The sequence below is a fragment of the Manis javanica genome, chromosome X (assembly GCF_040802235.1).
Source record: "Manis javanica isolate MJ-LG chromosome X, MJ_LKY, whole genome shotgun sequence".
Taxonomy (NCBI): domain Eukaryota; kingdom Metazoa; phylum Chordata; class Mammalia; order Pholidota; family Manidae; genus Manis; species Manis javanica.
In genome coordinates, this window is record NC_133174.1 from 46,578,982 (window position 1) to 46,586,641 (window position 7,660).

At 40.7% G+C, this 7,660-nt stretch overlaps 1 non-coding gene across 1 annotated transcript; it reads left to right on the plus strand.

Moving 5' to 3' along the window:
- Positions 1 to 5,171: 5,171 nt before the first annotated feature.
- On the plus strand, positions 5,172 to 5,274 carry LOC118970979 (U6 spliceosomal RNA). Its single transcript, XR_005059206.1, has one exon. It is a non-coding gene; the product is annotated as a U6 spliceosomal RNA (small nuclear RNA).
- Positions 5,275 to 7,660: the final 2,386 nt, after the last annotated feature.

A 7,660-nucleotide genomic window follows, 5' to 3' on the forward strand; every position in this document is an offset into this window, starting at 1 on the left:
CCAGCTATGGGGTCCCTGTCTCTTTAAGACTTGCAGAAAGCACTCATTTTTCTTTTGTCTCAGGGGCGCCGGTTGCGGGGAACTGCCCCCAGGTTTTGCTTTTCCGTTTCTTTAACATCCAGCACCCCATGCACCTTGTGTCTGCATTCCAGGTGTGGATTTCTAGAGCTGGTTGTTTAGCAGTCCTGGGATTTTACTCCCTCCCCGTTCTGACTCCTTTCTTTCCACCGGGTTTTGGGGTTGGGGATCGTTTGGGTCCCACCTGTCTGCGGCTTGTATCTTAGCCCCTTCATGTGATATTGAATTCTCACAGATGTAGATGTATCCTGGCTGTTGTACTGCATCCACTGGTGTCTCTTTTAGAAATAGTTGTATTTATTGTATTTTCATAAATATATATGTTTTGGGGAGGAGATTTCCTCTGAACTACTCATGCCGCCATCTTCCCGTGATCCCCCCAGATCCTGCATTCTTAGGGTGATTTCCTAGGAATGGAATTCCTGGGCCAAATGGTATTTCTATTTTTAGTTTTTTGAGGAACCTCCATACTGCTTTCCACAATGTTTCAACTAATTTACATTCCCACCAGTTGTGTAGGAGGGTTCCCCTTTCTCCACATCCTCGCCAGCAATTATTGTTCCTCGTCTTTTTGATGTTGGCCATCCTCACTGCTGTGAGGTGATATGTCATTGTGGTTTTAATTTGTAGTTCCTTGATGAGTAGCCATGTGGAGCATCTTTTCATGTACCTGTTGGCCATCTGAATTTCTTCTTTGGAGAATTGTCTGTTCATATCCTCCGCCCCCTTTTTAACAAGGTTCTTTGCTTTTAGAGTGTTGAGATGTGTTAGTTCTTTACATATTTTGGATGTTATCCCCTTGTCAGATATATTGTTTACACATATATTTTCCCATACTGTAAGATGCCTTTCTGTTCTGCTGATGGTGTCCTTGGCTGTACAGAAGCTTTTTAGTTTGATGTAGTCCCACTTGTTTGTTTTTGCTTTTGTTTTCCTTGCCCAAGGAGATGCATTCAGGAAAAAGTTGGTCATGTTTATATTCAAGACATTTTTGCCTATGTTTTCTCTAAGAGTTTTATGGTTTCATGACCTAAATTCAGGTCCGTGATCCATTTTGAGTTTACTTTTGTGTATGGAGTTAGATAGAAATCCAGATTCATTCCCTTGCATGTATCTGTCCAGTTTTGCCAACACCAGTTGTTGAAGAGGCTGTCATTTCTCCATTGTATATATCCATGGCTCCTTTATTGTATATTAATTGACCATATATGCTTGAGTTTGTATCTGGGCTCTCTAGTCTGTTCCATTGGCCTATGGGTCTGTTCTTGTGCTAATACCAAATTGTCTCGATTACTGTGTCTTTGTAGTAGAGCTTGAAGTTGGGGAGCATAAACCCCCCAGCTTTATTCTTCTTTCTCAGAATTGCTTTGGCTATTCGGGGTCTTTGGTGGATCCATATGAATTTTAGAACTATTTGCTCTAGTTCATTGAAGAATGGTTTTGGTATTTTGATAGGGATTGCATTGAATCTGTAGATTGCTTTAGGCAGAATGGTCATTTTGACAATATAAACTCTTCCTATCCATGAGCATGGCATGTATTTCCATTTATTGGTATCTTCTTTAATTTCTTTCATGACTGTCTTGTAGTTTACAGGGTATAGGTCTTTCACTTCCTTGGTTAGGTTTATTCCTAGGTATTTTATTCTTTTTGAGGCAATTGTGAATGGAATTGTTTTCTTGATTTCTCTTCCTGCTAGTTCATCGTTAGTGTCTAGGAATGCAACAGACTTCTATGTATTAATGTTGTATCCCACAACTTTGCTGAATTCAGTTATTAGTTCTAGTAGTATTGGAGTGGATTCTGTAGGGTTTTTTTATGTACAATATCATGTCATCTGCAAACAGGGACAGTTTAACTTCTTCCTTACCAGTCTGTATGCCTTTGCTTTTTGTTTCCTGATTGCCATGGCTAGCATGTCCAGAACTATGTTGAATAATAGTGGCGAGTGTGGGCATCCTTTCTTGTTCCCAATCTTAAAGGAAAAGCTTTCAGCTTCTTGCTGTTAAGTATGATGTTGTCTGTGGGTTTGTCATATACAGCGTTTATTATGTTGAGGTACTTGTTCTCTATACCCATTTTGTTGAGAGTTTTTATCATGAATGGATGTTGAATTTTGTTGAATGCTCTTTCAGCATCTATGGAGATGATTATGTGGCTTTTTTCCTTCTTTTTGTTGATGTGGTGTATGATGTTGATGAATTTTTGAATAATGTACCATGCCTGCATCCCTGGAATAAATCCTACTTGATCATGGTGGGTGATCTTTTGGATGTATTTTTGAATTTGATTTGCTAATATTTTGTTGACTATTTTTGCAAGTATGTTCATCAGGGATATTAGTCTGTAATGTTCTTTTTTGGGGGTGTCTTTATCTGGTTTCAGGATTAGGGTAATCCTGGCCTCATAGAATGATTTTGGAAGTAATCCCTCCTCTTCTACGTTTTGGAAAACTTTAAGGAGGATGGGAATTATGTCTTCACTAAATGTTTTTAAAAATTCAGAGGTGATGCCCTTACTATCTAAAAATCTAATTTAACTCTCTTAGTGTGCTATTATAAACACAATCTAAAGGTCCTTTTTTCCCCTCCTTTTCCTTCTTCCTCCATTCTTTATATATTAGGTATCACATCCTGTACCCTTTGTCTATCCCTTGATTGACTTTGGGGGTGGTTGATTTGATTTGCATCTGCTTAGTAATTAAGTTGTCTACTTTCTTTCCTGTGGTTTTATTTCCTCTGGTGACAGCTATTTAGCCTTCACAATCTCTCTGAAATACCCTGTGGAGACAGTTTGTGGGAGGTAAATTCTCTCAGCTTTTTCTTATCTGGAAATTGCTTTATCCCGCCTTCAAATTTAAATGATAGTCTTTCTGGGTAGCGTATTCTTGGTTCGAGGCCCTTTTGCTTCATTGCTTTAAATATATCATGCCACTCCCTTCTGGCCTGTAAAGTTTCTGCTGAGAAGTCTGATGATAGCCTGATGTGTTTTCCTTTTTATGTAATCTTTTTTCTCTCTCTGGCTGCTTTTATTAGTCTGTCCTTATCCTTAATCTTTGCCATTTTAATTATTATATGTCTTGGTGTTCTCTTCCTTGCGTCTCTTGTGTTGGGAGATCTGTGTACCTCCATGGCCTGAAAGACTATCTCCTTCTCAAGATTGGGAAGGTTTTCAGCAGTTATCTCCTCAAAAACACTTTCTATTCCTTTTTCTCCCTCTTCTTGTTCTCATACCCCTACAGTGCAAATATTATCCCGTTTAGATTAGTCATGCAGTTCTCCCAATAATCTTTCATTCCCAGAGTTCCCTTTTTCTCTCTGTGCCTCAGCTTCTTTGTATTCCTGTTCTCTAATTTATATTTCATTTACTGTCTCCTCTATGTAATCCAATCTGCTTTTAAATCCATTCATTGTATGTTTCATTTCAGATACTGTATTCTTCAACATTAATATCTCATTCCTGCATCCCTCCCTGAGTTCTTGAATATTTTTCTGTAGCTTTGTGACCATGTTTATTATTTTTTTTGAAGTCTTTTTCAGCAAGGTCGATGAGTTCATTTTCACTTGGCCCTCTTTCTGGTGTTTGTGGGATTTTGGTTTGAACCAGGTTCCTTTGACATTTCATACTTGTATGCGGCGATGTGGCACCCTGTAGTGCCAAAAGCTCTACTCTCTGGAGGTGCTCAGCCCATGGAACGATGGCAGTAATCGCAGGTGAGCAGCACTGTTGCCTGTCTGGAGAAAAGAGGTCTTATCCTGCTTCCCGGCTGCAGTGCCTGTCTCCACTACCACAGCCAGTGGGCCACATGTGCAGGGAGAAGCCTCTATGCTTTGCACTTGTAGCTGCTATATGTGGGGCTGCCCTCTGGCTGGCCTGGCTCAATGGTGGGGGCAGCTGATTTGTGAGCCAGTGCTGGCTGGGAGGGAGGCACAGCAGCCTGTGTATTGTGGTGGCAGGTTTTGGAGATATATAGCCAGCCAGGAGGATGGAGCACCTGAAGCTTCTGATAGTTCCCAACCTGATGGTCAGAATGCACCCAGACAGTTTTGTCCACCTGTCCTTCCTCCTGAGCAGCAAGCTCTGTGTGACCCTTACCCTTTAGTAGCACTCTCACTGTGAGGAATTCTCTCAGACTGCCCACCTTTCTTTCATCCCAGAGCACCAAATGTGGATCCCAGTGTTCCACAAGTGGCTGGAATCTCAGTCTCTTAAAGTATTCCACCTGTCTTAGCTTTCCTACCCCACTAATCTCCAGAGCACCATGTAGGTTCATGCTCCCAGAGCAGATCTCCAGGACAGGGTGTTCAGCAGTCCTGAGCCTCCACCCCCTCCCTGCTCTGTTTCTCTTCCTCTCTCCAGTGAGCTGGGGTGTGGGAACAGCTTGGGTCCCTCTGGATCATGACTTTGGTACTTCACCCTTTACTTTGAGGTCTGCTGGTTTTCCCATGTGTAGACAGTCTGCTGCAGCCATTTTTCCTGTCACTCTTTCAGGATTTGATGTATTTGTTATATTTTTATACTATATGTGGTTTTGGGAGGAGGTTTCTCTCTCACCTCTCATGCCACCATCTTTAATCTGAATACTAGGTTTTATCCTGTAAACAGTAACAAACCACTGAAGGTTTGTAATCAAGAGCAACTGAAGGACGTTTGTCTTAGCCAAATGAAAAACCAGTTTGTGAGATGGGCCCTCTTTAAGTAAAGAATATAGACTTGTGAATACAAAATTAGGTTTAAAAGTAGACAGTGTATTTCTAGAAGCCCATCCTATAACTATAGGAATGGGCAATAACTATAAATAGGAGTGATAAAAAACACATAGAAATGTCCCATAAACCCAAACTAAATGTATCCCACAAATCAATTTCCACTTAGTTGGATCTCAAAAATGTCTGGGGCAGCTCCAACACCACCTTAATGTAAGGGAGAATGTGACCAGGAAAAGTCTCAGTGGAAAGGGACAGCAGTTTTAACCAATTGTGGTTTATGTATATTTGACAAATTTTACAAAACATATAGACCATCTGACCATATGGCAAGTGATAGGCACTGCAGTTTAAGCTTTCTTAGCTTTGTGAGGGGGTAGGAGATGCTTGCTTTGGCTGCACATATATTAAAATTGGAAAGACACAGAGAAGATTAGCATGGCCCCTCCACAAGGATAACATGCAAACCTATGTAGTATTCCATAACAAAAAGGGACAAAACGGTGGGGGGAGGCAGAAGGAAGGAGGCTTTTGAATTAGTCATGGAAAAAAAAATGAGGCCTGAATCAGGATAGTTGCAGCAGGGGCATAAAAGGATCAGATAAGCTGGATATTTTGGAGTTTGAATAGTCAGGGCTTGGGGACTAATCAAAAATAGTGGGTGAATGAGTGAAAGGAGTGTGGTTCATTTCTCGGTTGGGTGTCAGAGTGCACGGAAGGAAATGCAGGTTTGGTGGAGAAGAGAGTTTGGGATATGCTTAGTCAAAGTGTGTGGAACATTAGTTCACTCACCCAACAATTCATTGCTGAGCATCCACTGTATACTAGGCTAGGTGCTTAGGATTTAGTGGTAACTCAGATAGGTCCCAGGCTTCATGAAGCTGACATTCTATTAAGGGATCAGTCAATAATCAAACAAATACAGTTTTATTTGTATACTTATTAAGCACCTACCACATACCAGGCACTATTCTAGGCACTAGGAATTTGGGGGCAAACAAAACAGACAAGATCCCTGCCCTCATGTGATTCATATTCCAGCAAGGGAGACAGACAAATAAAGTGAGTCAAATAGAATTTCAAATTGCATTGAGTGTTATGAGGAAAATAAAACAAGTTAAGAAAGAAAGATTTGGATAGAAGGTAGTCTATTTTAGTTAGGGTAGTCAAGGAGGTAGTCAAGGAGAAGGTGACATGTGAGCTGAAGCTTGAATAACAAGGAGAGCTGGCCAGAGATAGGGCAAAAGGAATAAAAAGTGCAAACACCATAAAGTGGAGGTGGGGGCAGTTCAGGGCAGCCTCTCAGTAATACCTCCTAAGCATTTATGATGGACTGGGTGGGGCACAGGTGGAGGTTGGGGTAGGGTCTCCAGACAATAACTAAGAGTCTCTGTGTTTGCCCTTAAGGTACAGTCTAAGGAGGGAGGCAAATTTCAATGAACAATAACAAGGTTGAAAAAGGCCAACTCCTAAGTGCTACCTAGAAGTATAAAACGTGTGAGAATAAAGAGGGAGTCACAGTGAACTGAAACATGTTTAGTGGGTATGTCAAGAAAGACTTCATAGGAGGAGACATTTGACCTAGGTACAGTGGTATCCACCCATAAAAGTTCCTCCCTGGTGTTGTTGGGAGGTTAGGTGAGAGTGCTAAAGGATAACGGGAAAGGCAAAGTTGTCAGGGAGCTGAATCCAATGCACTTAGATTTGCTGACCAAGATACTCTTGGCACTGCCATGTAAGTGCATGATCTGAATTGGTGCCATAGAAACTAACCTGTAAACTTTCCTCCCCTAACTCACCTCCATTTAACACTTCTAAACATTTACTTTCAATTACACAGGCAATAGTAAATGTAGACATTCTCATTGTAAACATTCAAACAGGCTGAAGATCCCCCCTGACTACCACTCAGTCCTTGCTTACCTCCCTAGAGATCCTGCTTAGGATCTTTTCCAGTTCATCTCTCTGCATAGTACGTTTAACTGTTGAAATAAAAATGATGAGAGCTAAAGTGGACTATAAAATACATGAGGAAAAAGAGGGCAAAATGGAGGAAGAAGGAATAGGCTTGCTCCAAAACAGACTTGAAAATACAAGGACTGTGAAAGCAGAAGACAAAATAATTATATTATCTGAGAATTTACTGTGTGCTAAGCACTGTTCTAAGCTCTTTACATGCGTTAACTCAATCTTTACAGCAACCCTATGAGGTAGGTACTAGTACTATTTATGGATGAGGAAAGTGAGTATAGAGATTTTGAATCACTTGCTCAAGGTCACATAGTACAAATGTTAACTCTGCCTGGGCAATGGGACAGGAACTACTGGGGCTCAGGCAGTAAATTACTACAAAATGAAAGTGTACCCATGGACACCACAGTAAAGTACATCAGGGAGTTATTAGAATTCTCTGAAGAGTTTGGAATCTCTGATTTTGAAAACTCATGCAACACTGCAAAGCAAATATCCACAGGCTTAGAATGGAAATTAAATTTAAAGATTCTCATACTAGATGAGAGCTTCAGATAAACCAATTATTAACGAGGAAGACAATTTGAATGTGCTTTCCTTTTAAATGAAGATACTGTGATAGACTGCATAAACAGGAATTTTGAATTACAGATAAATCATGAAGCCATTTCCATTTCTTGTATGACTTTGTCTTAGTTTGTTCAGGCTGCTGTAACAAAAATGCCATAGACTGGGTGGCTAATAAATAAAAAATTTATTTCTCCCATTTCTGGAACCTGGGAAGTCCAAGCTCAAGGCACTAGTAGATTCAGTGTCTGGTAAGAGCCCACTTTCTGGTCCACAGATGGCCCTCTTCTTGCTGTGTGGTGGAAGAATGGGTGAGGGAGTTCTTCAAGGTTTCTTTT